This window comes from Musa acuminata, chromosome BXJ1-8 (genome assembly GCF_036884655.1).
Source record: "Musa acuminata AAA Group cultivar baxijiao chromosome BXJ1-8, Cavendish_Baxijiao_AAA, whole genome shotgun sequence".
Lineage (NCBI taxonomy): Eukaryota > Viridiplantae > Streptophyta > Magnoliopsida > Zingiberales > Musaceae > Musa > Musa acuminata.
Genome location: NC_088334.1, coordinates 39945989 through 39971849, shown reverse-complemented (window position 1 = coordinate 39971849; position 25861 = coordinate 39945989). Strand labels below are relative to the sequence as shown.

At 52.3% G+C, this 25861-nt stretch overlaps 38 non-coding genes across 38 annotated transcripts; all 38 read right to left on the bottom strand.

The window, feature by feature from the left end:
* Positions 1 to 165: 165 nt before the first annotated feature.
* On the bottom strand, positions 166 to 284 carry LOC135589424 (5S ribosomal RNA). The gene has a single exon (XR_010476833.1). It is a non-coding gene; the product is annotated as a 5S ribosomal RNA (ribosomal RNA).
* A 544-nt stretch (positions 285 to 828) lies between these two features.
* LOC135589755 (5S ribosomal RNA) lies at positions 829 to 947 on the bottom strand. Its single transcript, XR_010477162.1, has one exon. It is a non-coding gene; the product is annotated as a 5S ribosomal RNA (ribosomal RNA).
* Positions 948 to 1491: 544 nt separating this feature from the next.
* LOC135589305 (5S ribosomal RNA) lies at positions 1492 to 1610 on the bottom strand. The gene has a single exon (XR_010476713.1). It is a non-coding gene; the product is annotated as a 5S ribosomal RNA (ribosomal RNA).
* A 544-nt stretch (positions 1611 to 2154) lies between these two features.
* Positions 2155 to 2273, bottom strand: LOC135592033 (5S ribosomal RNA). Its single transcript, XR_010478799.1, has one exon. It is a non-coding gene; the product is annotated as a 5S ribosomal RNA (ribosomal RNA).
* A 544-nt stretch (positions 2274 to 2817) lies between these two features.
* LOC135591948 (5S ribosomal RNA) lies at positions 2818 to 2936 on the bottom strand. The gene has a single exon (XR_010478714.1). It is a non-coding gene; the product is annotated as a 5S ribosomal RNA (ribosomal RNA).
* Positions 2937 to 3479: 543 nt separating this feature from the next.
* Positions 3480 to 3598, bottom strand: LOC135589512 (5S ribosomal RNA). The gene has a single exon (XR_010476920.1). It is a non-coding gene; the product is annotated as a 5S ribosomal RNA (ribosomal RNA).
* Positions 3599 to 4142: 544 nt separating this feature from the next.
* LOC135589383 (5S ribosomal RNA) lies at positions 4143 to 4261 on the bottom strand. The gene has a single exon (XR_010476791.1). It is a non-coding gene; the product is annotated as a 5S ribosomal RNA (ribosomal RNA).
* A 544-nt stretch (positions 4262 to 4805) lies between these two features.
* On the bottom strand, positions 4806 to 4924 carry LOC135590334 (5S ribosomal RNA). Its single transcript, XR_010477741.1, has one exon. It is a non-coding gene; the product is annotated as a 5S ribosomal RNA (ribosomal RNA).
* Positions 4925 to 5264: 340 nt separating this feature from the next.
* On the bottom strand, positions 5265 to 5383 carry LOC135589739 (5S ribosomal RNA). Its single transcript, XR_010477145.1, has one exon. It is a non-coding gene; the product is annotated as a 5S ribosomal RNA (ribosomal RNA).
* Positions 5384 to 5927: 544 nt separating this feature from the next.
* Positions 5928 to 6046, bottom strand: LOC135589510 (5S ribosomal RNA). Its single transcript, XR_010476918.1, has one exon. It is a non-coding gene; the product is annotated as a 5S ribosomal RNA (ribosomal RNA).
* A 544-nt stretch (positions 6047 to 6590) lies between these two features.
* LOC135591037 (5S ribosomal RNA) lies at positions 6591 to 6709 on the bottom strand. Its single transcript, XR_010478413.1, has one exon. It is a non-coding gene; the product is annotated as a 5S ribosomal RNA (ribosomal RNA).
* A 544-nt stretch (positions 6710 to 7253) lies between these two features.
* LOC135592058 (5S ribosomal RNA) lies at positions 7254 to 7372 on the bottom strand. Its single transcript, XR_010478824.1, has one exon. It is a non-coding gene; the product is annotated as a 5S ribosomal RNA (ribosomal RNA).
* A 971-nt stretch (positions 7373 to 8343) lies between these two features.
* On the bottom strand, positions 8344 to 8462 carry LOC135589509 (5S ribosomal RNA). Its single transcript, XR_010476917.1, has one exon. It is a non-coding gene; the product is annotated as a 5S ribosomal RNA (ribosomal RNA).
* A 544-nt stretch (positions 8463 to 9006) lies between these two features.
* Positions 9007 to 9125, bottom strand: LOC135592013 (5S ribosomal RNA). The gene has a single exon (XR_010478779.1). It is a non-coding gene; the product is annotated as a 5S ribosomal RNA (ribosomal RNA).
* A 544-nt stretch (positions 9126 to 9669) lies between these two features.
* On the bottom strand, positions 9670 to 9788 carry LOC135589416 (5S ribosomal RNA). Its single transcript, XR_010476824.1, has one exon. It is a non-coding gene; the product is annotated as a 5S ribosomal RNA (ribosomal RNA).
* A 970-nt stretch (positions 9789 to 10758) lies between these two features.
* Positions 10759 to 10877, bottom strand: LOC135589508 (5S ribosomal RNA). Its single transcript, XR_010476916.1, has one exon. It is a non-coding gene; the product is annotated as a 5S ribosomal RNA (ribosomal RNA).
* A 544-nt stretch (positions 10878 to 11421) lies between these two features.
* Positions 11422 to 11540, bottom strand: LOC135592012 (5S ribosomal RNA). The gene has a single exon (XR_010478778.1). It is a non-coding gene; the product is annotated as a 5S ribosomal RNA (ribosomal RNA).
* A 544-nt stretch (positions 11541 to 12084) lies between these two features.
* LOC135589551 (5S ribosomal RNA) lies at positions 12085 to 12203 on the bottom strand. The gene has a single exon (XR_010476958.1). It is a non-coding gene; the product is annotated as a 5S ribosomal RNA (ribosomal RNA).
* A 970-nt stretch (positions 12204 to 13173) lies between these two features.
* On the bottom strand, positions 13174 to 13292 carry LOC135589507 (5S ribosomal RNA). Its single transcript, XR_010476914.1, has one exon. It is a non-coding gene; the product is annotated as a 5S ribosomal RNA (ribosomal RNA).
* Positions 13293 to 13836: 544 nt separating this feature from the next.
* LOC135592011 (5S ribosomal RNA) lies at positions 13837 to 13955 on the bottom strand. The gene has a single exon (XR_010478777.1). It is a non-coding gene; the product is annotated as a 5S ribosomal RNA (ribosomal RNA).
* Positions 13956 to 14499: 544 nt separating this feature from the next.
* LOC135589550 (5S ribosomal RNA) lies at positions 14500 to 14618 on the bottom strand. The gene has a single exon (XR_010476957.1). It is a non-coding gene; the product is annotated as a 5S ribosomal RNA (ribosomal RNA).
* A 970-nt stretch (positions 14619 to 15588) lies between these two features.
* Positions 15589 to 15707, bottom strand: LOC135589437 (5S ribosomal RNA). The gene has a single exon (XR_010476844.1). It is a non-coding gene; the product is annotated as a 5S ribosomal RNA (ribosomal RNA).
* A 544-nt stretch (positions 15708 to 16251) lies between these two features.
* On the bottom strand, positions 16252 to 16370 carry LOC135590259 (5S ribosomal RNA). The gene has a single exon (XR_010477666.1). It is a non-coding gene; the product is annotated as a 5S ribosomal RNA (ribosomal RNA).
* A 544-nt stretch (positions 16371 to 16914) lies between these two features.
* On the bottom strand, positions 16915 to 17033 carry LOC135589506 (5S ribosomal RNA). Its single transcript, XR_010476913.1, has one exon. It is a non-coding gene; the product is annotated as a 5S ribosomal RNA (ribosomal RNA).
* Positions 17034 to 17577: 544 nt separating this feature from the next.
* Positions 17578 to 17696, bottom strand: LOC135589880 (5S ribosomal RNA). Its single transcript, XR_010477286.1, has one exon. It is a non-coding gene; the product is annotated as a 5S ribosomal RNA (ribosomal RNA).
* A 544-nt stretch (positions 17697 to 18240) lies between these two features.
* Positions 18241 to 18359, bottom strand: LOC135590524 (5S ribosomal RNA). Its single transcript, XR_010477932.1, has one exon. It is a non-coding gene; the product is annotated as a 5S ribosomal RNA (ribosomal RNA).
* Positions 18360 to 18699: 340 nt separating this feature from the next.
* Positions 18700 to 18818, bottom strand: LOC135590915 (5S ribosomal RNA). The gene has a single exon (XR_010478318.1). It is a non-coding gene; the product is annotated as a 5S ribosomal RNA (ribosomal RNA).
* Positions 18819 to 18858: 40 nt separating this feature from the next.
* LOC135589692 (5S ribosomal RNA) lies at positions 18859 to 18977 on the bottom strand. Its single transcript, XR_010477098.1, has one exon. It is a non-coding gene; the product is annotated as a 5S ribosomal RNA (ribosomal RNA).
* Positions 18978 to 19948: 971 nt separating this feature from the next.
* LOC135589435 (5S ribosomal RNA) lies at positions 19949 to 20067 on the bottom strand. Its single transcript, XR_010476843.1, has one exon. It is a non-coding gene; the product is annotated as a 5S ribosomal RNA (ribosomal RNA).
* A 544-nt stretch (positions 20068 to 20611) lies between these two features.
* Positions 20612 to 20730, bottom strand: LOC135589878 (5S ribosomal RNA). Its single transcript, XR_010477284.1, has one exon. It is a non-coding gene; the product is annotated as a 5S ribosomal RNA (ribosomal RNA).
* A 544-nt stretch (positions 20731 to 21274) lies between these two features.
* On the bottom strand, positions 21275 to 21393 carry LOC135591947 (5S ribosomal RNA). Its single transcript, XR_010478713.1, has one exon. It is a non-coding gene; the product is annotated as a 5S ribosomal RNA (ribosomal RNA).
* A 544-nt stretch (positions 21394 to 21937) lies between these two features.
* LOC135589879 (5S ribosomal RNA) lies at positions 21938 to 22056 on the bottom strand. Its single transcript, XR_010477285.1, has one exon. It is a non-coding gene; the product is annotated as a 5S ribosomal RNA (ribosomal RNA).
* A 544-nt stretch (positions 22057 to 22600) lies between these two features.
* LOC135589853 (5S ribosomal RNA) lies at positions 22601 to 22719 on the bottom strand. Its single transcript, XR_010477260.1, has one exon. It is a non-coding gene; the product is annotated as a 5S ribosomal RNA (ribosomal RNA).
* Positions 22720 to 23263: 544 nt separating this feature from the next.
* Positions 23264 to 23382, bottom strand: LOC135589876 (5S ribosomal RNA). Its single transcript, XR_010477283.1, has one exon. It is a non-coding gene; the product is annotated as a 5S ribosomal RNA (ribosomal RNA).
* A 544-nt stretch (positions 23383 to 23926) lies between these two features.
* Positions 23927 to 24045, bottom strand: LOC135589992 (5S ribosomal RNA). The gene has a single exon (XR_010477398.1). It is a non-coding gene; the product is annotated as a 5S ribosomal RNA (ribosomal RNA).
* A 340-nt stretch (positions 24046 to 24385) lies between these two features.
* LOC135590135 (5S ribosomal RNA) lies at positions 24386 to 24504 on the bottom strand. Its single transcript, XR_010477541.1, has one exon. It is a non-coding gene; the product is annotated as a 5S ribosomal RNA (ribosomal RNA).
* Positions 24505 to 25048: 544 nt separating this feature from the next.
* Positions 25049 to 25167, bottom strand: LOC135589875 (5S ribosomal RNA). The gene has a single exon (XR_010477282.1). It is a non-coding gene; the product is annotated as a 5S ribosomal RNA (ribosomal RNA).
* Positions 25168 to 25711: 544 nt separating this feature from the next.
* LOC135589956 (5S ribosomal RNA) lies at positions 25712 to 25830 on the bottom strand. The gene has a single exon (XR_010477362.1). It is a non-coding gene; the product is annotated as a 5S ribosomal RNA (ribosomal RNA).
* Positions 25831 to 25861: the final 31 nt, after the last annotated feature.

Genomic DNA, 25861 nt, shown 5'->3' with positions numbered 1-25861 from the left:
TCTGGTCATTGTATGTTTTATGAATAAATTTTTAGATGATGATTTCATTATTCTCCTGCTATATATATGTTAATGACATATTTAATGTTAGCCATAATGCTGGAAAAATTGAAAAGCTTAAAAGACAGTTTTAAGTAAGTCTTTTGGCCACTCGGGGCGCATAAAGGAGTGCAACACGAGGACTTCCCAGGGGGTCACCCATCCTAGTACTACTCTCGCCTAAGCATGCTTAACTTCGGAGTTCTGATGGGATCCGGTGCTTTAGTGCTGGTATGATCGCACTCGTTTTGTGTGCGTCGTCCCTCGCCTTTGTGCACGTCGCGGACGGCGCATCGACGACCGGAGCCCCGAAACCTCTCGAACGATCTCGGAATCGCCATTGTCGGATCCCTCCGATGCCCACGAGGCCGACCGCGTACCGGACACGGCAAGCGCGCGCCGAAACCATCGGGACTTTCTCGAACGAACTCGGAATCGCTATTGCGGCCCCATTGCGGAAAGCTCTCTCCGAGCCCCACGAGACTGACTGCGTAGCGGTCACGGCAAATTCCGAGGCCCAAAACCATCGCCTCGGAGGTCGACGGGAGAGGTTTTGGCCGCTCGGGGCGCAAAAAGGAGTGCAACACGAGGACTTCCCAGGGGGTCACCCATCCTAGAACCATGTCTGGTCATTGTATGTTTTATGAAGAAATTTTTAGATGATGATTTCATTATTCTCCTGCTATATATATGTTAATGACATATTTATTGTTAGCCATAATGCTGGAAAAATTGAAAAGCTTAAAAGAGAGTTTTAAGTAAGTCTTTTGGCCGCTCGGGGCGCAAAAAGGAGTGCAACACGAGGACTTCCAAGGGGGTCACCCTTCCTAGTACTACTCTCGCCCAAGCAAGCTTAACTTCGGAGTTCTGATGGGATCCGGTGCTTTAGTGCTGGTATGATCGCACTCGTTTTGTGTGCGTCGTCCCTCGCCTTTGTGCACGTCGCGGACGGCGCATCGACGACCGGAGCCCCGAAACCTCTCGAACGATCTCGGAATCGCCATTGTCGGATCCCTCCGATGCCCACGAGGCCGACCGCGTACCGGACACGGCAAGCGCGCGCCGAAACCATCGGGACTTTCTCGAACGAACTCGGAATCGCTATTGCGGCCCCATTCCGGAAAGCTCTCTCCGAGCCCCACGAGACTGACTGCGTAGCGGTCACGGCAAATTCCGAGGCCCAAAACCATCGCCTCGGAGGTCGACGGGAGAGGTTTTGGCCGCTCGGGGCGCAAAAAGGAGTGCAACACGAGGACTTCCCAGGGGGTCACCCATCCTAGAACCATGTCTGGTCATTGTATGTTTTATGAAGAAATTTTTAGATGATGATTTCATTATTCTCCTGCTATATATATGTTAATGACATATTTATTGTTAGCCATAATGCTGGAAAAATTGAAAAGCTTAAAAGAGAGTTTTAAGTAAGTCTTTTGGCTGCTCGGGGCGCAAAAAGGAGTGCAACACGAGGACTTCCAAGGGGGTCACCCATCCTAGTACTACTCTCGCCCAAGCAAGCTTAACTTCGGAGTTCTGATGGGATCCGGTGCTTTAGTGCTGGTATGATCGCACTCGTTTTGTGTGCGTCGTCCCTCGCCTTTGTGCACGTCGCGGACGGCGCATCGACGACCGGAGCCCCGAAACCTCTCGAACGATCTCGGAATCGCCATTGTCGGATCCCTCCGATGCCCACGAGGCCGACCGCGTACCGGACACGGCAAGCGCGCGCCGAAACCATCGGGACTTTCTCGAACGAACTCGGAATCGCTATTGCGGCCCCATTGCGGAAAGCTCTCTCCGAGCCCCACGAGACTGACTGCGTAGCGGTCACGGCAAATTCCGAGGCCCAAAACCATCGCCTCGGAGGTCGACGGGAGAGGTTTTGGCCGCTCGGGGCGCAAAAAGGAGTGCAACACGAGGACTTCCCAGGGGGTCACCCATCCTAGAACCATGTCTGGTCATTGTATGTTTTATGAAGAAATTTTTAGATGATGATTTCATTATTCTCCTGCTATATATATGTTAATGACATATTTATTGTTGGCCATAATGCTGGAAAAATTGAAAAGCTTAAAAGAGAGTTTTAAGTAAGTCTTTTGGCCGCTCGGGGCGCAAAAAGGAGTGCAACACGAGGACTTCCCAAGGGGTCACCCATCCTAGTACTACTCTCGCCCAAGCAGGCTTAACTTCGGAGTTCTGATGGGATCCGGTGCTTTAGTGCTGGTATGATCGCACTCGTTTTGTGTGCGTCGTCCCTCGCCTTTGTGCACGTCGCGGACGGCGCATCGACGACCGGAGCCCCGAAACCTCTCGAACGATCTCGGAACCGCCATTGTCGGATCCCTCCGATGCCCACGAGGCCGACCGCGTACCGGACACGGCAAGCGCGCGCCGAAACCATCGGGACTTTCTCGAACGAACTCGGAATCGCTATTGCGGCCCCATTCCGGAAAGCTCTCTCCGAGCCCCACGAGACTGACAGCGTAGCGGTCACGGCAAATTCCGAGGCCCAAAACCATCGCCTCGGAGGTCGACGGGAGAGGTTTTGGCCGCTCGGGGCGCAAAAAGGAGTGCAACACGAGGACTTCCCAGGGGGTCACCCATCCTAGAACCATGTCTGGTCATTGTATGTTTTATGAAGAAATTTTTAGATGATGATTTCATTATTCTCCTGCTATATATATGTTAATGACATATTTATTGTTGGCCATAATGCTGGAAAAATTGAAAAGCTTAAAAGAGAGTTTTAAGTAAGTCTTTTGGCCGCTCGGGGCGCAAAAAGGAGTGCAACACGAGGACTTCCCAGGGGGTCACCCATCCTAGTACTACTCTCGCCCAAGCAGGCTTAACTTCGGAGTTCTGATGGGATCCGGTGCTTTAGTGCTGGTATGATCGCACTCGTTTTGTGTGCGTCGTCCCTCGCCTTTGTGCACGTCGCGGACGGCGCATCGACGACCGGAGCCCCGAAACCTCTCGAACGATCTCGTAATCGCCATTGTCGGATCCCTCCGATGCCCACGAGGCCGACCGCGTACCGGACACGGCAAGCGCGCGCCGAAACCATCGGGACTTTCTCGAACGAACTCGGAATCGCTATTGCGGCCCCATTCCGGAAAGCTCTCTCCGAGCCCCACAAGACTGACTGCGTAGCGGTCACGGCAAATTCCGAGGCCCAAAACCATCGCCTCGGAGGTCGACGGGAGAGGTTTTGGCCGCTCGGGGCGCAAAAAGGAGTGCAACACGAGGACTTCCCAGGGGGTCACCCATCCTAGAACCATGTCTGGTCATTGTATGTTTTATGAAGAAATTTTTAGATGATGATTTCATTATTCTCCTGATATATATATGTTAATGACATATTTATTGTTAGCCTTAATGCTGGAATATTGAAAAGCTTAAAAGAGAGTTTTAAGTAAGTCTTTTGGCCGCTCGGGGCGCAAAAAGGAGTGCAACACGAGGACTTCCCAGGGGGTCACCCATCCTAGTACTACTCTCGCCCAAGCAGGCTTAACTTCGGAGTTCTGATGGGATCCGGTGCTTTAGTGCTGGTATGATCGCGCTCGTTTTGTGTGCGTCGTCCCTCGCCTTTGTGCACGTCGCGGACGGCGCATCGACGACCGGAGCCCCGAAACCTCTCGAACGATCTCGGAACCGCCATTGTCGGATCCCTCCGATGCCCACGAGGCCGACCGCGTAACGGACACGGCAAGCGCGCGCCGAAACCATCGGGACTTTCTCGAACGAACTCGGAATCGCTATTGCGGCCCCATTCCGGAAAGCTCTCTCCGAGCCCCACGAGACTGACAGCGTAGCGGTCACGGCAAATTCCGAGGCCCAAAACCATCGCCTCGGAGGTCGACGGGAGAGGTTTTGGCCGCTCGGGGCGCAAAAAGGAGTGCAACACGAGGACTTCCCAAGGGGTCACCCATCCTAGAACCATGTCTGGTCATTGTATGTTTTATGAAGAAATTTTTAGATGATGATTTCATTATTCTCCTGCTATATATATGTTAATGACATATTTATTGTTGGCCATAATGCTGGAAAAATTGAAAAGCTTAAAAGAGAGTTTTAAGTAAGTCTTTTGGCCGCTCGGGGCGCAAAAAGGAGTGCAACACGAGGACTTCCAAGGGGGTCACCCATCCTAGTACTACTCTCGCCCAAGCAGGCTTAACTTCGGAGTTCTGATGGGATCCGGTGCTTTAGTGCTGGTATGATCGCACTCGTTTTGTGTGCGTCGTCCCTCGCCTTTGTGCACGTCGCGGACGGCGCATCGACGACCGGAGCCCCGAAACCTCTCGAACGATCTCGTAATCGCCATTGTCGGATCCCTCCGATGCCCACGAGGCCGACCGCGTACCGGACACGGCAAGCGCGCGCCGAAACCATCGGGACTTTCTCGAACGAACTCGGAATCGCTATTGCGGCCCCATTCCGGAAAGCTCTCTCCGAGCCCCACGAGACTGACTGCGTAGCGGTCACGGCAAATTCCGAGGCCCAAAACCATCGCCTCGGAGGTCGACGGGAGAGGTTTGGGCCGCTCGGGGCACAGAAAGGAGTGCAACACGAGGACTTCCCAGGGGGTCACCCATCCTAGAACCATGTCTGGTCATTGTATGTTTTATGAAGAAATTTTTAGATGATGATTTCATTATTCTCCTGCTATATATATGTTAATGACATATTTATTGTTGGCCATAATGCTGGAAAAATTTAAAAGCTTAAAAGAGAGTTTTAAGTAAGTCTTTTGGCCGCTCGGGGCGCAAAAAGGAGTGCAACACGAGGACTTCCCAAGGGGTCACCCATCCTAGTACTACTCTCGCACAAGCACGCTTAACTTCGGAGTTCTGATGGGATCCGGTGATTTAGTGCTGGTATGATCGAACTCGTTTTGTGTGCGTCGTCCCTCGCCTTTGTGCACGTCGCGGACGGCGCATCGACGACAAATTCCGAGACCCAAAACCATCGCCTCGGAGGTCGACGGGAGAGGTTTTGGCCGCTCGGGGCGCAAAAAGGAGTGCAACACGAGGACTTCCCAGGGGGTCACCCATCCAAGAACCATGTCTGGTCATTGTATGTTTTATGAAGAAATTTTTAGATGATGATTTCATTATTCTCCTGCTATATATATGTTAATGACATATTTATTGTTGGCCATAATGCTGGAAAAATTGAAAAGCTTAAAAGAGAGTTTTAAGTAAGTCTTTTGGCCGCTCGGGGCGCAAAAAGGAGTGCAACACGAGGACTTCCCAGGGGGTCACCCATCCTAGTACTACTCTCGCCCAAGCAGGCTTAACTTCGGAGTTCTGATGGGATTCGGTGCTTTAGTGCTGGTATGATCGCACTCGTTTTGTGTGCGTCGTCCCTCGCCTTTGTGCACGTCGCGGACGGCGCATCGACGACCGGAGCCCCGAAACCTCTCGAACGTTCTCGGAATCGCCATTGTCGGATCCCTCCGATGCCCACGAGGCCGACCGCGTACCGGACACGGCAAGCGCGCGCCGAAACCATCGGGACTTTCTCGAACGAACTCGGAATCGCTATTGCGGCCCCATTCCGGAAAGCTCTCTCCGAGCCCCACGAGACTGACTGCGTAGCGGTCACGGCAAATTCCGAGGCCCAAAACCATCGCCTCGGAGGTCGACGGGAGAGGTTTTGGCCGCTCGGGGCGCAAAAAGGAGTGCAACACGAGGACTTCCCAGGGGGTCACCCATCCTAGAACCATGTCTGGTCATTGTATGTTTTATGAAGAAATTTTTAGATGATGATTTCATTATTCTCCTGCTATATATATGTTAATGACATATTTATTGTTAGCCATAATGCTGGAAAAATTGAAAAGCTTAAAAGAGAGTTTTAAGTAAGTCTTTTGGCCGCTCGGGGCGCAAAAAGGAGTGCAACACGAGGACTTCCCAGGGGGTCACCCATCCTAGTACTACTCTCGCCCAAGCAGGCTTAACTTCGGAGTTCTGATGGGATCCGGTGCTTTAGTGCTGGTATGATCGCGCTCGTTTTGTGTGCGTCGTCCCTCGCCTTTGTGCACGTCGCGGACGGCGCATCGACGACCGGAGCCCCGAAACCTCTCGAACGATCTCGGAACCGCCATTGTCGGATCCCTCCGATGCCCACGAGGCCGACCGCGTACCGGACACGGCAAGCGCGCGCCGAAACCATCGGGACTTTCTCGAACGAACTCGGAATCGCTATTGCGGCCCCATTCCGGAAAGCTCTCTCCGAGCCCCACGAGACTGACTGCGTAGCGGTCACGGCAAATTCCGAGGCCCAAAACCATCGCCTCGGAGGTCGACGGGAGAGGTTTTGGCCGCTCGGGGCGCAAAAAGGAGTGCAACACGAGGACTTCCCAAGGGGTCACCCATCCTAGAACCATGTCTGGTCATTGTATGTTTTATGAAGAAATTTTTAGATGATGATTTCATTATTCTCCTGCTATATATATGTTAATGACATATTTATTGTTGGCCATAATGCTGGAAAAATTGAAAAGCTTAAAAGAGAGTTTTAAGTAAGTCTTTTGGCCGCTCGGGGCGCAAAAAGGAGTGCAACACGAGGACTTCCCAGGGGGTCACCCATCCTAGTACTACTCTCGCCCAAGCACGCTTAACTTCGGAGTTCTGATGGGATCCGGTGCTTTAGTGCTGGTATGATCGCACTCGTTTTGTGTGCGTCGTCCCTCGCCTTTGTGCACGTCGCGGACGGCGCATCGACGACCGGAGCCCCGAAACCTCTCGAACGATCTCGTAATCGCCATTGTCGGATCCCTCCGATGCCCACGAGGCCGACCGCGTACCGGACACGGCAAGCGCGCGCCGAAACCATCGGGACTTTCTCGAACGAACTCGGAATCGCTATTGCGGCCCCATTCCGGAAAGCTCTCTCCGAGCCCCACGAGACTGACTGCGTAGCGGTCACAGCAAATTCCGAGGCCCAAAACCATCGCCTCGGAGGTCGACGGGAGAGGTTTTGGCCGCTCGGGGCGCAGAAAGGAGTGCAACACGAGGACTTCCCAGGGGGTCACCCATCCTAGAACCATGTCTGGTCATTGTATGTTTTATGAAGAAATTTTTAGATGATGATTTCATTATTCTCCTGCTATATATATGTTAATGACATATTTATTGTTGGCCATAATGCTGGAAAAATTGAAAAGCTTCAAAGAGAGTTTTAAGTAAGTCTTTTGGCCGCTCGGGGCGCAAAATGTAGTGCAACACGAGGACTTCCCAAGGGGTCACCCATCCTAGTACTACTCTCGCCCAAGCACGCTTAACTTCGGAGTTCTGATGGGATCCGGAGCTTTAGTGCTGGTATGATCGCACTCGTTTTGTGTGCGTCGTCACTCGCCTTTGTGCACGTCGCGGACGGCGCATCGACGACAAATTCCGAGGCCCAAAACCATCGCCTCGGAGGTCGACGGGAGAGGTTTTGGCCGCTCGGGGCGCAAAAAGGAGTGCAACACGAGGACTTCCCAGGGGGTCACCCATCCAAGAACCATGTCTGGTCATTGTATGTTTTATGAAGAAATTTGTAGATGATGATTTCATTATTCTCCTGCTATATATATGTTAATGACATATTTATTGTTGGCCATAATGCTGGAAAAATTGAAAAGCTTAAAAGAGAGTTTTAAGTAAGTCTTTTGGCCGCTCGGGGCGCAAAAAGGAGTGCAACACGAGGACTTCCCAAAGCACGCTTAACTTCGGAGTTCTGATGGGATCCGGTGCTTTAGTGCTGGTATGATCGCACTCGATTTGTGTGCGTCGTCCCTCGCCTTTGTGCACGTCGCGGACGGCGCATCGACGACCGGAGCCCCGAAACCTCTCGAACGATCTCGGAATCGCCATTGTCGGATCCCTCCGATGCCCACGAGGCCGACCGCGTACCGGACACGGCAAGCGCGCGCCGAAACCATCGGGACTTTCTCGAACGAACTCGGAATCGCTATTGCGGCCCCATTCCGGAAAGCTCTCTCCGAGCCCCACGAGACTGACTGCGTAGCGGTCACGGCAAATTCCGAGGCCCAAAACCATCGCCTCGGAGGTCGACGAGAGAGGTTTTGGCCGCTCGGGGCGCAAAAAGGAGTGCAACACGAGGACTTCCCAGGGGGTCACCCATCCTAGAACCATGTCTGGTCATTGTATGTTTTATGAAGAAATTTTTAGATGATGATTTCATTATTCTCCTGCTATATATATGTTAATGACATATTTATTGTTAGCCATAATGCTGGAAAAATTGAAAAGCTTAAAAGAGAGTTTTAAGTAAGTCTTTTGGCCGCTCGGGGCGCAAAAAGGAGTGCAACACGAGGACTTCCCAGGGGGTCACCCATCCTAGTACTACTCTCGCCCAAGCAGGCTTAACTTCGGAGTTCTGATGGGATCCGGTGCTTTAGTGCTGGTATGATCGCGCTCGTTTTGTGTGCGTCGTCCCTCGCCTTTGTGCACGTCGCGGACGGCGCATCGACGACCGGAGCCCCGAAACCTCTCGAACGATCTCGGAACCACCATTGTCGGATCCCTCCGATGCCCACGAGGCCGACCGCGTACCGGACACGGCAAGCGCGCGCCGAAACCATCGGGACTTTCTCGAACGAACTCGGAATCGCTATTGCGGCCCCATTCCGGAAAGCTCTCTCCGAGCCCCACGAGACTGACTGCGTAGCGGTCACGGCAAATTCCGAGGCCCAAAACCATCGCCTCGGAGGTCGACGGGAGAGGTTTTGGCCGCTCGGGGCGCAAAAAGGAGTGCAACACGAGGACTTCCCAAGGGGTCACCCATCCTAGAACCATGTCTGGTCATTGTATGTTTTATGAAGAAATTTTTAGATGATGATTTCATTATTCTCCTGCTATATATATGTTAATGACATATTTATTGTTGGCCATAATGCTGGAAAAATTGAAAAGCTTAAAAGAGAGTTTTAAGTAAGTCTTTTGGCCGCTCGGGGCGCAAAAAGGAGTGCAACACGAGGACTTCCCAGGGGGTCACCCATCCTAGTACTACTCTCGCCCAAGCAAGCTTAACTTCGGAGTTCTAATGGGATCCGGTGCTTTAGTGCTGGTATGATCGCACTCGTTTTCTGTGCGTCGTCCCTCGCCTTTGTGCACGTCGCGGACGGCGCATCGACGACCGGAGCCCCGAAACCTCTCGAACGATCTCGTAATCGCCATTGTCGGATCCCTCCGATGCCCACGAGGCCGACCGCGTACCGGACACGGCAAGCGCGCGCCGAAACCATCGGGACTTTCTCGAACGAACTCGGAATCGCTATTGCGGCCCCATTCCGGAAAGCTCTCTCCGAGCCCCACGAGACTGACTGCGTAGCGGTCACAGCAAATTCCGAGGCCCAAAACCATCGCCTCGGAGGTCGACGGGAGAGGTTTTGGCCGCTCGGGGCGCAGAAAGGAGTGCAACACGAGGACTTCCCAGGGGGTCACCCATCCTAGAACCATGTCTGGTCATTGTATGTTTTATGAAGAAATTTTTAGATGATGATTTCATTATTCTCCTGCTATATATATGTTAATGACATATTTATTGTTGGCCATAATGCTGGAAAAATTGAAAAGCTTAAAAGAGAGTTTTAAGTAAGTCTTTTGGCCGCTCGGGGCGCATAATGTAGTGCAACACGAGGACTTCCCAAGGGGTCACCCATCCTAGTACTACTCTCGCCCAAGCACGCTTAACTTCGGAGTTCTGTTGGGATCCGGTGCTTTAGTGCTGGTATGATCGCACTCGTTTTGTGTGCGTCGTCACTCGCCTTTGTGCACGTCGCGGACGGCGCATCGACGACAAATTCCGAGGCCCAAAACCATCGCCTCGGAGGTCGACGGGAGAGGTTTTGGCCGCTCGGGGCGCAAAAAGGAGTGCAACACGAGGACTTCCCAGGGGGTCACCCATCCAAGAACCATGTCTGGTCATTGTATGTTTTATGAAGAAATTTGTAGATGATGATTTCATTATTCTCCTGCTATATATATGTTAATGACATATTTATTGTTGGCCATAATGCTGGAAAAATTGAAAAGCTTAAAAGAGAGTTTTAAGTAAGTCTTTTGGCCGCTCGGGGCGCAAAAAGGAGTGCAACACGAGGACTTCCCAAAGCACGCTTAACTTCGGAGTTCTGATGGGATCCGGTGCTTTAGTGCTGGTATGATCGCACTCGTTTTGTGTGCGTCGTCCCTCGCCTTTGTGCACGTCGCGGACGGCGCATCGACGACCGGAGCCCCGAAACCTCTCGAACGATCTCGGAATCGCCATTGTCGGATCCCTCCGATGCCCACGAGGCCGACCGCGTACCGGACACGGCAAGCGCGCGCCGAAACCATCGGGACTTTCTCGAACGAACTCGGAATCGCTATTGCGGCCCCATTCCGGAAAGCTCTCTCCGAGCCCCACGAGACTGACTGCGTAGCGGTCACGGCAAATTCCGAGGCCCAAAACCATCGCCTCGGAGACGACGGGAGAGGTTTTGGCCGCTCGGGGCGCAAAAAGGAGTGCAACACGAGGACTTCCCAGGGGGTCACCCATCCTAGAACCATGTCTGGTCATTGTATGTTTTATGAAGAAATTTTTAGATGATGATTTCATTATTCTCCTGCTATATATATGTTAATGACATATTTATTGTTAGCCATAATGCTGGAAAAATTGAAAAGCTTAAAAGAGAGTTTTAAGTAAGTCTTTTGGCCGCTCGGGGCGCAAAAAGGAGTGCAACACGAGGACTTCCCAGGGGGTCACCCATCCTAGTACTACTCTCGCCCAAGCAGGCTTAACTTCGGAGTTCTGATGGGATCCGGTGCTTTAGTGCTGGTATGATCGCGCTCGTTTTGTGTGCGTCGTCCCTCGCCTTTGTGCAAGTCGCGGACGGCGCATCGACGACCGGAGCCCCGAAACCTCTCGAACGATCTCGGAACCACCATTGTCGGATCCCTCCGATGCCCACGAGGCCGACCGCGTACCGGACACGGCAAGCGCGCGCCGAAACCATCGGGACTTTCTCGAACGAACTCGGAATCGCTATTGCGGCCCCATTCCGGAAAGCTCTCTCCGAGCCCCACGAGACTGACTGCGTAGCGGTCACGGCAAATTCCGAGGCCCAAAACCATCGCCTCGGAGGTCGACGGGAGAGGTTTTGGCCGCTCGGGGCGCAAAAAGGAGTGCAACACGAGGACTTCCCAAGGGGTCACCCATCCTAGAACCATGTCTGGTCATTGTATGTTTTATGAAGAAATTTTTAGATGATGATTTCATTATTCTCCTGCTATATATATGTTAATGACATATTTATTGTTGGCCATAATGCTGGAAAAATTGAAAAGCTTAAAAGAGAGTTTTAAGTAAGTCTTTTGGCCGCTCGGGGCGCAAAAAGGAGTGCAACACGAGGACTTCCCAGGGGGTCACCCATCCTAGTACTACTCTCGCCCAAGCAAGCTTAACTTCGGAGTTCTAATGGGATCCGGTGCTTTAGTGCTGGTATGATCGCACTCGTTTTCTGTGCGTCGTCCCTCGCCTTTGTGCACGTCGCGGACGGCGCATCGACGACCGGAGCCCCGAAACCTCTCGAACGATCTCGTAATCGCCATTGTCGGATCCCTCCGATGCCCACGAGGCCGACCGCGTACCGGACACGGCAAGCGCGCGCCGAAACCATCGGGACTTTCTCGAACGAACTCGGAATCGCTATTGCGGCCCCATTCCGGAAAGCTCTCTCCGAGCCCCACGAGACTGACTGCGTAGCGGTCACAGCAAATTCCGAGGCCCAAAACCATCGCCTCGGAGGTCGACGGGAGAGGTTTTGGCCGCTCGGGGCGCAGAAAGGAGTGCAACACGAGGACTTCCCAGGGGGTCACCCATCCTAGAACCATGTCTGGTCATTGTATGTTTTATGAAGAAATTTTTAGATAATGATTTCATTATTCTCCTGCTATATATATGTTAATGACATATTTATTGTTGGCCATAATGCTGGAAAAATTGAAAAGCTTAAAAGAGAGTTTTAAGTAAGTCTTTTGGCCGCTCGGGGCGCATAATGTAGTGCAACACGAGGACTTCCCAAGGGGTCACCCATCCTAGTACTACTCTCGCCCAAGCAAGCTTAACTTCGGAGTTCTGATGGGATCCGGTGCTTTAGTGCTGGTATGATCGCACTCTTTTTGTGTGCGTCGTCACTCGCCTTTGTGCACGTCGCGGACGGCGCATCGACGACAAATTCCGAGGCCCAAAACCATCGCCTCGGAGGTCGACGGGAGAGGTTTTGGCCGCTCGGGGCGCAAAAAGGAGTGCAACACGAGGACTTCCCAGGGGGTCACCCATCCAAGAACCATGTCTGGTCATTGTATGTTTTATGAAGAAATTTGTAGATGATGATTTCATTATTCTCCTGCTATATATATGTTAATGACATATTTATTGTTGGCCATAATGCTGGAAAAATTGAAAAGCTTAAAAGAGAGTTTTAAGTAAGTCTTTTGGCCGCTCGGGGCGCAAAAAGGAGTGCAACACGAGGACTTCCCAAAGCACGCTTAACTTCGGAGTTCTGATGGGATCCGGTGCTTTAGTGCTGGTATGATCGCACTCGTTTTGTGTGCGTCGTCCCTCGCCTTTGTGCACGTCGCGGACGGCGCATCGACGACCGGAGCCCCGAAACCTCTCGAACGATCTCGGAATCGCCATTGTCGGATCCCTCCGATGCCCACGAGGCCGACCGCGTACCGGACACGGCAAGCGCGCGCCGAAACCATCGGGACTTTCTCGAACGAACTCGGAATCGCTATTGCGGCCCCATTCCGGAAAGCTCTCTCCGAGCCCCACGAGACTGACTGCGTAGCGGTCACGGCAAATTCCGAGGCCCAAAACCATCGCCTCGGAGACGACGGGAGAGGTTTTGGCCGCTCGGGGCGCAAAAAGGAGTGCAACACGAGGACTTCCCAGGGGGTCACCCATCCTAGAACCATGTCTGGTCATTGTATGTTTTATGAAGAAATTTTTAGATGATGATTTCATTATTCTCCTGCTATATATATGTTAATGACATATTTATTGTTAGCCATAATGCTGGAAAAATTGAAAAGCTTAAAAGAGAGTTTTAAGTAAGTCTTTTGGCCGCTCGGGGCGCAAAAAGGAGTGCAACACGAGGACTTCCCAGGGGGTCACCCATCCTAGTACTACTCTCGCCCAAGCAGGCTTAACTTCGGAGTTCTGATGGGATCCGGTGCTTTAGTGCTGGTATGATCGCGCTCGTTTTGTGTGCGTCGTCCCTCGCCTTTGTGCAAGTCGCGGACGGCGCATCGACGACCGGAGCCCCGAAACCTCTCGAACGATCTCGGAACCACCATTGTCGGATCCCTCCGATGCCCACGAGGCCGACCGCGTACCGGACACGGCAAGCGCGCGCCGAAACCATCGGGACTTTCTCGAACGAACTCGGAATCGCTATTGCGGCCCCATTCCGGAAAGCTCTCTCCGAGCCCCACGAGACTGACTGCGTAGCGGTCACGGCAAATTCCGAGGCCCAAAACCATCGCCTCGGAGGTCGACGGGAGAGGTTTTGGCCGCTCGGGGCGCAAAAAGGAGTGCAACACGAGGACTTCCCAAGGGGTCACCCATCCTAGAACCATGTCTGGTCATTGTATGTTTTATGAAGAAATTTTTAGATGATGATTTCATTATTCTCCTGCTATATATATGTTAATGACATATTTATTGTTGGCCATAATGCTGGAAAAATTGAAAAGCTTAAAAGAGAGTTTTAAGTAAGTCTTTTGGCCGCTCGGGGCGCAAAAAGGAGTGCAACACGAGGACTTCCCAGGGGGTCACCCATCCTAGTACTACTCTCGCCCAAGCAAGCTTAACTTCGGAGTTCTAATGGGATCCGGTGCTTTAGTGCTGGTATGATCGCACTCGTTTTCTGTGCGTCGTCCCTCGCCTTTGTGCACGTCGCGGACGGCGCATCGACGACCGGAGCCCCGAAACCTCTCGAACGATCTCGTAATCGCCATTGTCGGATCCCTCCGATGCCCACGAGGCCGACCGCGTACCGGACACGGCAAGCGCGCGCCGAAACCATCGGGACTTTCTCGAACGAACTCGGAATCGCTATTGCGGCCCCATTCCGGAAAGCTCTCTCCGAGCCCCACGAGACTGACTGCGTAGCGGTCACAGCAAATTCCGAGGCCCAAAACCATCGCCTCGGAGGTCGACGGGAGAGGTTTTGGCCGCTCGGGGCGCAGAAAGGAGTGCAACACGAGGACTTCCCAGGGGGTCACCCATCCTAGAACCATGTCTGGTCATTGTATGTTTTATGAAGAAATTTTTAGATAATGATTTCATTATTCTCCTGCTATATATATGTTAATGACATATTTATTGTTGGCCATAATGCTGGAAAAATTGAAAAGCTTAAAAGAGAGTTTTAAGTAAGTCTTTTGGCCGCTCGGGGCGCATAATGTAGTGCAACACGAGGACTTCCCAAGGGGTCACCCATCCTAGTACTACTCTCGCCCAAGCAAGCTTAACTTCGGAGTTCTGATGGGATCCGGTGCTTTAGTGCTGGTATGATCGCACTCTTTTTGTGTGCGTCGTCACTCGCCTTTGTGCACGTCGCGGACGGCGCATCGACGACAAATTCCGAGGCCCAAAACCATCGCCTCGGAGGTCGACGGGAGAGGTTTTGGCCGCTCGGGGCGCAAAAAGGAGTGCAACACGAGGACTTCCCAGGGGGTCACCCATCCAAGAACCATGTCTGGTCATTGTATGTTTTATGAAGAAATTTGTAGATGATGATTTCATTATTCTCCTGCTATATATATGTTAATGACATATTTATTGTTGGCCATAATGCTGGAAAAATTGAAAAGCTTAAAAGAGAGTTTTAAGTAAGTCTTTTGGCCGCTCGGGGCGCAAAAAGGAGTGCAACACGAGGACTTCCCAAAGCACGCTTAACTTCGGAGTTCTGATGGGATCCGGTGCTTTAGTGCTGGTATGATCGCACTCGTTTTGTGTGCGTCGTCCCTCGCCTTTGTGCACGTCGCGGACGGCGCATCGACGACCGGAGCCCCGAAACCTCTCGAACGATCTCGGAATCGCCATTGTCGGATCCCTCCGATGCCCACGAGGCCGACCGCGTACCGGACACGGCAAGCGCGCGCCGAAACCATCGGGACTTTCTCGAACGAACTCGGAATCGCTATTGCGGCCCCATTCCGGAAAGCTCTCTCCGAGCCCCACGAGACTGACTGCGTAGCGGTCACGGCAAATTCCGAGGCCCAAAACCATCGCCTCGGAGACGACGGGAGAGGTTTTGGCCGCTCGGGGCGCAAAAAGGAGTGCAACACGAGGACTTCCCAGGGGGTCACCCATCCTAGAACCATGTCTGGTCATTGTATGTTTTATGAAGAAATTTTTAGATGATGATTTCATTATTCTCCTGCTATATATATGTTAATGACATATTTATTGTTAGCCATAATGCTGGAAAAATTGAAAAGCTTAAAAGAGAGTTTTAAGTAAGTCTTTTGGCCGCTCGGGGCGCAAAAAGGAGTGCAACACGAGGACTTCCCAGGGGGTCACCCATCCTAGTACTACTCTCGCCCAAGCAGGCTTAACTTCGGAGTTCTGATGGGATCCGGTGCTTTAGTGCTGGTATGATCGCCCTCGTTTTGTTTGCGTCGTCCCTCGCCTTTGTGCACGTCGCGGACGGCGCATCGACGACCGGAGCCCCGAAACCTCTCGAACGATCTCGGAATCGCCATTGTCGGATCCCTCCGATGCCCACGAGGGCGACCGCGTACCGGACACGGCAAGCGCGCGCCGAAACCATCGGGACTTTCTCGAACGAACTCGGAATCGCTATTGCGGCCCCATTCCGGAAAGCTCTCTCCGAGCCCCACGAGACTGACTGCGTAGCGGTCACGGCAAATTCCGAGGCCCAAAACCATCGCCTCGGAGGTCGACGGGAGAGGTTTTGGCCGCTCGGGGCGCAAAAAGGAGTGCAACACGAGGACTTCCCAGGGGGTCACCCATCCTAGAACCATGTCTGGTCATTGTATGTTTTATGAAGAAATTTTTAGATGATGATTTCATTATTCTCCTGCTATATATATGTTAATGACATATTTATTGTTGGCCATAATGCTGGAAAAATTGAAAAGCTTAAAAGAGAGTTTTAAGTAAGTCTTTTGGCCGCTCGGGGCGCAAAAAGGAGTGCAACACGAGGACTTCCCAGGGGGTCACCCATCCTAGTACTACTCTCGCCCAAGCAAGCTTAACTTCAGAGTTCTGATGTGATCCGGTGCTATAGTGCTGGTATGATCGCACTAGTTTTGTGTGCGTCGTCCCTCGCCTTTGTGCACGTCGCGGACGGCGCATCGACGACCGGAGCCCCGAAACCTCTCGAACGTTCTCGGAATCGCCATTGTCGGATCCCTCCGATGCCCACGAGGCCGACCGCGTACCGGACACGGCAAGCGCGCGCCGAAACCATCGGGACTTTCTCGAACGAACTCGGAATCGCTATTGCGGCCCCATTCCGGAAAGCTCTCTCCGAGCCCCACGAGACTGACTGCGTAGCGGTCACGGCAAATTCCGAGGCCCAAAACCATCGCCTCGGAGGTCGACGGGAGAGGTTTTGGCCGCTCGGGGCGCAAAAAGGAGTGCAACACGAGGACTTCCCAGGGGGTCACCCATCCTAGAACCATGTCTGGTCATTGTATGTTTTATGAAGAAATTTTTAGATGATGATTTCATTATTCTCCTGCTATATATATGTTAATGACATATTTATTGTTAGCCATAATGCTGGAAAAATTGAAAAGCTTAAAAGAGAGTTTTAAGTAAGTCTTTTGGCCGCTCGGGGCGCAAAAAGGAGTGCAACACGAGGACTTCCCAGGGGGTCACCCATCCTAGTACTACTCTCGCCCAAGCAGGCTTAACTTCGGAGTTCTGATGGGATCCGGTGCTTTAGTGCTGGTATGATCGCGCTCGTTTTGTGTGCGTCGTCCCTCGCCTTTGTGCACGTCGCGGACGGCGCATCGACGACCGGAGCCCCGAAACCTCTCGAACGATCTCGGAACCGCCATTGTCGGATCCCTCCGATGCCCACGAGGCCGACCGCGTACCGGACACGACAAGCGCGCGCCGAAACCATCGGGACTTTCTCGAACGAACTCGGAATCGCTATTGTGGCCCCATTCCGGAAAGCTCTCTCCGAGCCCCACGAGACTGACTGCGTAGCGGTCACGGCAAATTCCGAGGCCCAAAACCATCGCCTCGGAGGTCGACGGGAGAGGTTTTGGCCGCTCGGGGCGCAAAAAGGAGTGCAACACGAGGACTTCCCAGGGGGTCACCCATCCTAGAACCATGTCTGGTCATTGTATGTTTTATGAAGAAATTTTTAGATGATGATTTCATTATTCTCCTGCTATATATATGTTAATGACATATTTATTGTTGGCCATAATGCTGGAAAAATTGAAAAGCTTAAAAGAGAGTTTTAAGTAAGTCTTTTGGCCGCTCGGGGCGCAAAAAGGAGTGCAACACGAGGACTTCCCAGGGGGTCACCCATCCTAGTACTACTCTCGCCCAAGCAAGCTTAACTTCAGAGTTCTGATGGGATCCGGTGCTATAGTGCTGGTATGATCGCACTATTTTTGTGTGCGTCGTCCCTCGCCTATGTGCACGTCGCGGACGGCGCATCGACGACCGGAGCCCCGAAACCTCTCGAACGATCTCGGAATCGCCATTGTCGGATCCCTCCGATGCCCACGAGGCCGACCACGTACCGGACACGGCAAGCGCGCGCCGAAACCATCGGGACTTTCTCGAACGAACTCGGAATCGCTATTGCGGCCCCATTCCGGAAAGCTCTCTCCGAGCCCCACGAGACTGACTGCGTAGCGGTCACGGCAAATTCCGAGGCCCAAAACCATCGCCTCGGAGGTCGACGGGAGAGGTTTTGGCCGCTCGGGGAGCAGAAAGGAGTGCAACACGAGGACTTCCCAGGGGGTCACCCATCCTAGAACCATGTCTGGTCATTGTATGTTTTATGAAGAAATTTTTAGATGATGATTTCATTATTCTCCTGCTATATATATGTTAATGACATATTTATTGTTGGCCATAATGCTGGAAAAATTGAAAAGCTTAAAAGAGAGTTTTAAGTAAGTCTTTTGGCCGCTCGGGGCGCAAAAAGGAGTGCAACATGAGGACTTCCCAGGGGGTCACCCATCCTAGTACTACTCTCGCCCAAGCAAGCTTAACTTCGGAGTTCTGATGGGATCCGATGCTTTAGTTCTGGTATGATCGCACTCGTTTTGTATGCGTCGTCCCTCGCCTTTGTGCACGTCGCGGACGGCGCATCGACGACAAATTCCGAGGCCGAAAACCATCGCCTCGGAGGTCGACGGGAGAGGTTTTGGCCGCTCGGGGCGCAAAAAGGAGTGCAACACGAGGACTTCCCAGGGGGTCACCCATCCAAGAACCATGTCTGGTCATTGTATGTTTTATGAAGAAATTTTTAGATGATGATTTCATTATTCTCCTGCTATATATATGTTAATGACATATTTATTGTTGGCCATAATGCTGGAAAAATTGAAAAGCTTAAAAGAGAGTTTTAAGTAAGTCTTTTGGCCGCTCGGGGCGCAAAAAGGAGTGCAACACGAGGACTTCCCAGGGGGTCACCCATCCTAGTACTACTCTCGCCCAAGCACGCTTAACTTCGGAGTTCTGATGGGATCCGGTGCTTTAGTGCTGGTATGATCGCACTCGTTTTGTGTGCGTCGTCACTCGCCTTTGTGCATGTCGCGGACGGCGCAACACGAGGACTTCCCAAGGGGTCACCCATCCTAGTACTACTCTCGCCCAAGCACGCTTAACTTCGGAGTTCTGATGGGATCCGGTGCTTTAGTGCTGGTATGATCGCACTCGTTTTGTGTGCGTCGTCACTCGCCTTTGTGCACGTCGCGGACGGCGCATCGACGACAAATTCCGAGGCCCAAAACCATCGCCTCGGAGGTCGACGGGAGAGGTTTTGGCCGCTCGGGGCGCAAAAAGGAGTGCAACACGAGGACTTCCCAGGGGGTCACCCATCCAAGAACCATGTCTGGTCATTGTATGTTTTATGAAGAAATTTGTAGATGATGATTTCATTATTCTCCTGCTATATATATGTTAATGACATATTTATTGTTGGCCATAATGCTGGAAAAATTGAAAAGCTTAAAAGAGAGTTTTAAGTAAGTCTTTTGGCCGCTCGGGGCGCAAAAAGGAGTGCAACACGAGGACTTCCCAAAGCACGCTTAACTTCGGAGTTCTGATGGGATCCGGTGCTTTAGTGCTGGTATGATCGCACTTGTTTTGTGTGCGTCGTCCCTCGCCTTTGTGCACGTCGCGGACGGCGCATCGACGACCGGAGCCCCGAAACCTCTCGAACGATCTCGGAATCGCCATTGTCGGATCCCTCCGATGCCCACGAGGCCGACCGCGTACCGGACACGGCAAGCGCGCGCCGAAACCATCGGGACTTTCTCGAACGAACTCGGAATCGCTATTGCGGCACCATTCCGGAAACCTCTCTCCGAGCCCCACGAGACTGACTGCGTAGCGGTCACGGCAAATTCCGAGGCCCAAAACCATCGCCTCGGAGGTCGACGGGAGAGGTTTTGGCCGCTCGGGGCGCAAAAAGGAGTGCAACACGAGGACTTCCCAGGGGGTCACCCATCCTAGAACCATGTCTGGTCATTGTATGTTTTATGAAGAAATTTTTAGATGATGATTTCATTATTCTCCTGCTATATATATGTTAATGACATATTTATTGTTAGCCATAATGCTGGAAAAATTGAAAAGCTTAAAAGAGAGTTTTAAGTAAGTCTTTTGGCCGCTCGGGGCGCAAAAAGGAGTGCAACACGAGGACTTCCCAGGGGGTCACCCATCCTAGTACTACTCTCGCCCAAGCAGGCTTAACTTCGGAGTTCTGATGGGATCCGGTGCTTTAGTGCTGGTATGATCGCCCTCGTTTTGTTTGCGTCGTCCCTCGCCTTTGTGCACGTCGCGGACGGCGCATCGACGACCGGAGCCCCGAAACCTCTCGAACGATCTCGGAATCGCCATTGTCGGATCCCTCCGATGCCCACGAGGGCGACCGCGTACCGGACACGGCAAGCGCGCGCCGAAACCATCGGGACTTTCTCGAACGAACTCGGAATCGCTATTGCGGCCCCATTCCGGAAAGCTCTTTCCGAGCCCCACGAGACTGACTGCGTAGCGGTCACGGCAAATTCCGAGGCCCAAAACCATCGCCTCGGAGGTCGACGGGAGAGGTTTTGGCCGCTCGGGGCGCAAAAAGGAGTGCAACACGAGGACTTCCCAGGGGGTCACCCATCCTAGAACCATGTCTGGTCATTGTATGTTTTATGAAGAAATTTTTAGATGATGATTTCATTATTCTCCTGCTATATATATGTTAATGACATATTTATTGTTGGCCATAATGCTGGAAAAATTGAAAAGCTTAAAAGAGAGTTTTAAGTAAGTCTTTTGGCCGCTCGGGGCGCAAAAAGGAGTGCAACACGAGGACTTCCCAGGGGGTCACCCATCCTAGTACTACTCTCGCCCAAGCAAGCTTAACTTCAGAGTTCTGATGGGATCCGGTGCTATAGTGCTGGTATGATCGCACTAGTTTTGTGTGCGTCGTCCCTCACCTATGTGCACGTCGCGGACGGCGCATCGACGACCGGAGCCCCGAAACCTCTCGAACGATCTCGGAATCGCCATTGTCGGATCCCTCCGATGCCCACGAGGCCGACCACGTACCGGACACGGCAAGCGCGCGCCGAAACCATCGGGACTTTCTCGAACGAACTCGGAATCGCTATTGCGGCCCCATTCCGGAAAGCTCTCTCCGAGCCCCACGAGACTGACTGCGTAGCGGTCACGGCAAATTCCGAGGCCCAAAACCATCGCCTCGGAGGTCGACGGGAGAGGTTTTGGCCGCTCGGGGCGCAAAAAGGAGTGCAACACGAGGACTTCCCAGGGGGTCACCCATCCTAGAACCATGTCTGGTCATTGTATGTTTTATGAAGAAATTTTTAGATGATGATTTCATTATTCTCCTGCTATATATATGTTAATGACATATTTATTGTTGGCCATAATGCTGGAAAAATTGAAAAGCTTAAAAGAGAGTTTTAAGTAAGTCTTTTGGCCGCTCGGGGCGCAAAAAGGAGTGCAACACGAGGACTTCCCAGGGGGTCACCCATCCTAGTACTACTCTCGCCCAAGCAGGCTTAACTTCGGAGTTCTGATGGGATCCGGTGCTTTAGTGCTGGTATGATCGCACTCGTTTTGTGTGCGTCGTCCCTCGCCTTTGTGCACGTCGCGGACGGCGCATCGACGACCGGAGCCCCGAAACCTCTCGAACGATCTCGGAATCGCCATTGTCGGATCCCTCCGATGCCCACGAGGCCGACCGCGTACCGGACACGGCAAGCGCGCGCCGAAACCATCGGGACTTTCTCGAACGAACTCGGAATCGCTATTGCGGCCCCATTCTGGAAAGCTCTCTCCGAGCCCCACGAGACTGACTGCGTAGCGGTCACGGCAAATTCCGAGGCCCAAAACCATCGCCTCGGAGGTCGACGGGAGAGGTTTTGGCCGCTCGGGGCGCAAAAAGGAGTGCAACACGAGGACTTCCCAGGGGGTCACCCATCCTAGAACCATGTCTGGTCATTGTATGTTTTATGAAGAAATTTTTAGATGATGATTTCATTATTCTCCTGCTATATATATGTTAATGACATATTTATTGTTAGCCATAATGCTGGAAAAATTGAAAAGCTTAAAAGAGAGTTTTAAGTAAGTCTTTTGGCCGCTCGGGGCGCAAAAAGGAGTGCAACACGAGGACTTCCCAGGGGGTCACCCATCCTAGTACTACTCTCGCCCAAGCACGCTTAACTTCGGAGTTCTGATGGGATCCGGTGCTTTAGTGCTGGTATGATCGCGCTCGTTTTGTTTGCGTCGTCCCTCGCCTTTGTGCACGTCGCGGACGGCGCATCGACGACCGGAGCCCCAAAACCTCTCGAACGATCTCGGAACCGCCATTGTCGGATCCCTCCGATGCCCACGAGGCCGACCGCGTACCGGAAACGGCAAGCGCGCGCCGAAACCATCGGGACTTTCTCGAACGAACTCGGAATCGCTATTGCGGCCCCATTCCGGAAAGCTCTCTCCGAGCCCCACGAGACTGACTGCGTAGCGGTCACGGCAAATTCCGAGGCCCAAAACCATCGCCTCGGAGGTCGACGGGAGAGGTTTTGGCCGCTCGGGGCGCAAAAAGGAGTGCAACACGAGGACTTCCCAGGGGGTCACCCATCCTAGAACCATGTCTGGTCATTGTATGTTTTATGAAGAAATTTTTAGATGATGATTTCATTATTCTCCTGCTATATATATGTTAATGACATATTTATTGTTGGCCATAATGCTGGAAAAATTGAAAAGCTTAAAAGAGAGTTTTAAGTAAGTCTTTTGGCCGCTCGGGGCGCAAAAAGGAGTGCAACACGAGGACTTCCAAGGGGGTCACCCATCCTAGTACTACTCTCACCCAAGCAGGCTTAACTTCGGAGTTCTGATGGGATCCGGTGCTTTAGTGCTGGTATGATCGCACTCGTTTTGTGTGCGTCGTCCCTCGCCTTTGTGCACGTCGCGGACGGCGCATCGACGACCGGAGCCCCGAAACCTCTCGAACGATCTCGGAATCGCCATTGTCGGATCCCTCCGATGCCCACGAGGCCGACCGCGTACCGGACACGGCAAGCGCGCGCCGAAACCATCGGGACTTTCTCGAACGAACTCGGAATCGCTATTGCGGCCCCATTCCGGAAAGCTCTCTCCGAGCCCCACGAGACTGACTGCGTAGCGGTCACGGCAAATTCCGAGGCCCAAAACCATCGCCTCGGAGGTCGACGGGAGAGGTTTTGGCCGCTCGGGGCGCAAAAAGGAGTGCAACACGAGGACTTCCCAGGGGGTCACCCATCCTAGAACCATGTCTGGTCATTGTATGTTTTATGAAGAAATTTTTAGATGATGATTTCATTATTCTCCTGCTATATATATGTTAATGACATATTTATTGTTGGCCATAATGCTGGAAAAATTGAAAAGCTTAAACGAGAGTTTTAAGTAAGTCTTTTGGCCGCTCGGGGCGCAAAAAGGAGTGCAACACGAGGACTTCCCAGGGGGTCACCCATCCTAGTACTACTCTCGCCCAAGCAAGCTTAACTTCAGAGTTCTGATGGGATCCGGTGCTATAGTGCTGGTATGATCGCACTAGTTTTGTGTGCGTCGTCCCTCGCCTATGTGCACGTCGCGGACGGCGCATCGACGACCGGAGCCCCGAAACCTCTCGAACGATCTCGGAATCGCCATTGTCGGATCCCTCCGATGCCCACGAGGCCGACCACGTACCGGACACGGCAAGCGCGCGCCGAAACCATCGGGACTTTCTCGAACGAACTCGGAATCGCTTTTGCGGCCCCATTCCGGAAAGCTCTCTCCGAGCCCCACGAGACTGACTGCGTAGCGGTCACGGCAAATTCCGAGGCCCAAAACCATCGCCTCGGAGGTCGACGGGAGAGGTTTTGGCCGCTCGGGGAGCAGAAAGGAGTGCAACACGAGGACTTCCCAGGGGGTCACCCATCCTAGAACCATGTCTGGTCATTGTATGTTTTATGAAGAAATTTTTAGATGATGATTTCATTATTCTCCTGCTATATATATGTTAATGACATATTTATTGTTGGCCATAATGCTGGAAAAATTGAAAAGCTTAAAAGAGAGTTTTAAGTAAGTCTTTTGGCCGCTCGGGGCGCAAAAAGGAGTGCAACATGAGGACTTCCCAGGGGGTCACCCATCCTAGTACTACTCTCGCCCAAGCAAGCTTAACTTCGGAGTTCTGATGGGATCCGGTGCTTTAGTGCTGGTATGATCGCACTAGTTTTGTATGCGTCGTCCCTCGCCTTTGTGCACGTCGCGGACGGCGCATCGACGACAAATTCCGAGGCCGAAAACCATCGCCTCGGAGGTCGACGGGAGAGGTTTTGGCCGCTCGGGGCGCAAAAAGGAGTGCAACACGAGGACTTCCCAGGGGGTCACCCATCCAAGAACCATGTCTGGTCATTGTATGTTTTATGAAGAAATTTTTAGATGATGATTTCATTATTCTCCTGCTATATATATGTTAATGACATATTTATTGTTGGCCATAATGCTGGAAAAATTGAAAAGCTTAAAAGAGAGTTTTAAGTAAGTCTTTTGACCGCTCGGGGCGCAAAAAGGAGTGCAACACGAGGACTTCCCAGGGGGTCACCCATCCTAGTACTACTCTCGCCCAAGCACGCTTAACTTCAGAGTTCTGATGGGATCCGGTGCTTTTGTGCTGGTATGATCGCACTCGTTTTGTTTGCGTCGTCCCTCGCCTTTGTGCACGTCGCGGACGGCGCATCGACGACCGGAGCCCCGAAACCTCTCGAACGATCTCGGAATCGCCATTGTCGGATCCCTCCGATGCCCACGAGGCCGACCGCGTACCGGACACGGCAAGCGCGCGCCGAAACCATCGGGACTTTCTCGAACGAACTCGGAATCGCTATTGCGGCCCCATTCCGGAAAGCTCTCTCCGAGCCCCACGAGACTGACTGCGTAGCGGTCACGGCAAATTCCGAGGCCCAAAACCATCGCCTCGGAGGTCGACGGGAGAGGTTTTGGCCGCTCGGGGCGCAAAAAGGAGTGCAACACGAGGACTTCCCAGGGGGTCACCCATCCTAGAACCATGTCTGGTCATTGTATGTTTTATGAAGAAATTTTTAGATGATGATTTCATTATTCTCCTGCTATATATATGTTAATGACATATTTATTGTTGGCCATAATGCTGGAAAAATTGAAAAGCTTAAAAGAGAGTTTTAAGTAAGTCTTTTGGCCGCTCGGGGCGCAAAAAGGAGTGCAACACGAGGACTTCCCAGGGGGTCACCCATCCTAGTACTACTCTCGCCCAAGCAAGCTTAACTTCAGAGTTCTGATGGGATCCGGTGCTATAGTGCTGGTATGATCGCACTAGTTTTGTGTGCGTCGTCCCTCGCCTATGTGCACGTCGCGGACGGCGCATCGACGACCGGAGCCCCGAAACCTCTCGAACGATCTCGGAATCGCCATTGTCGGATCCCTCCGATGCCCACGAGGCCGACCACGTACCGGACACGGCAAGCGCGCGCCGAAACCATCGGGACTTTCTCGAACGAACTCGGAATCGCTATTACGGCCCCATTCCGGAAAGCTCTCTCCGAGCCCCACGAGACTGACTACGTAGCGGTCACGGCAAATTCCGAGGCCCAAAACCATCGCCTCGGAGGTCGACGGGAGAGGTTTTGGCCGCTCGGGGAGCAGAAAGGAGTGCAACACGAGGACTTCCCAGGGGGTCACCCATCCTAGAACCATGTCTGGTCATTGTATGTTTTATGAAGAAATTTTTAGATGATGATTTCATTATTCTCCTGCTATATATATGTTAATGACATATTTATTGTTGGCCATAATGCTGGAAAAATTGAAAAGCTTAAAAGAGAGTTTTAAGTAAGTCTTTTGGCCGCTCGGGGCGCAAAAAGGAGTGCAACATGAGGACTTCCCAGGGGGTAACCCATCCTAGTACTACTCTCGCCCAAGCAAGCTTAACTTCGGAGTTCTGATGGGATCCGGTGCTTTAGTGCTGGTATGATCGCACTCGTTTTTTATGCGTCGTCCCTCGCCTTTGTGC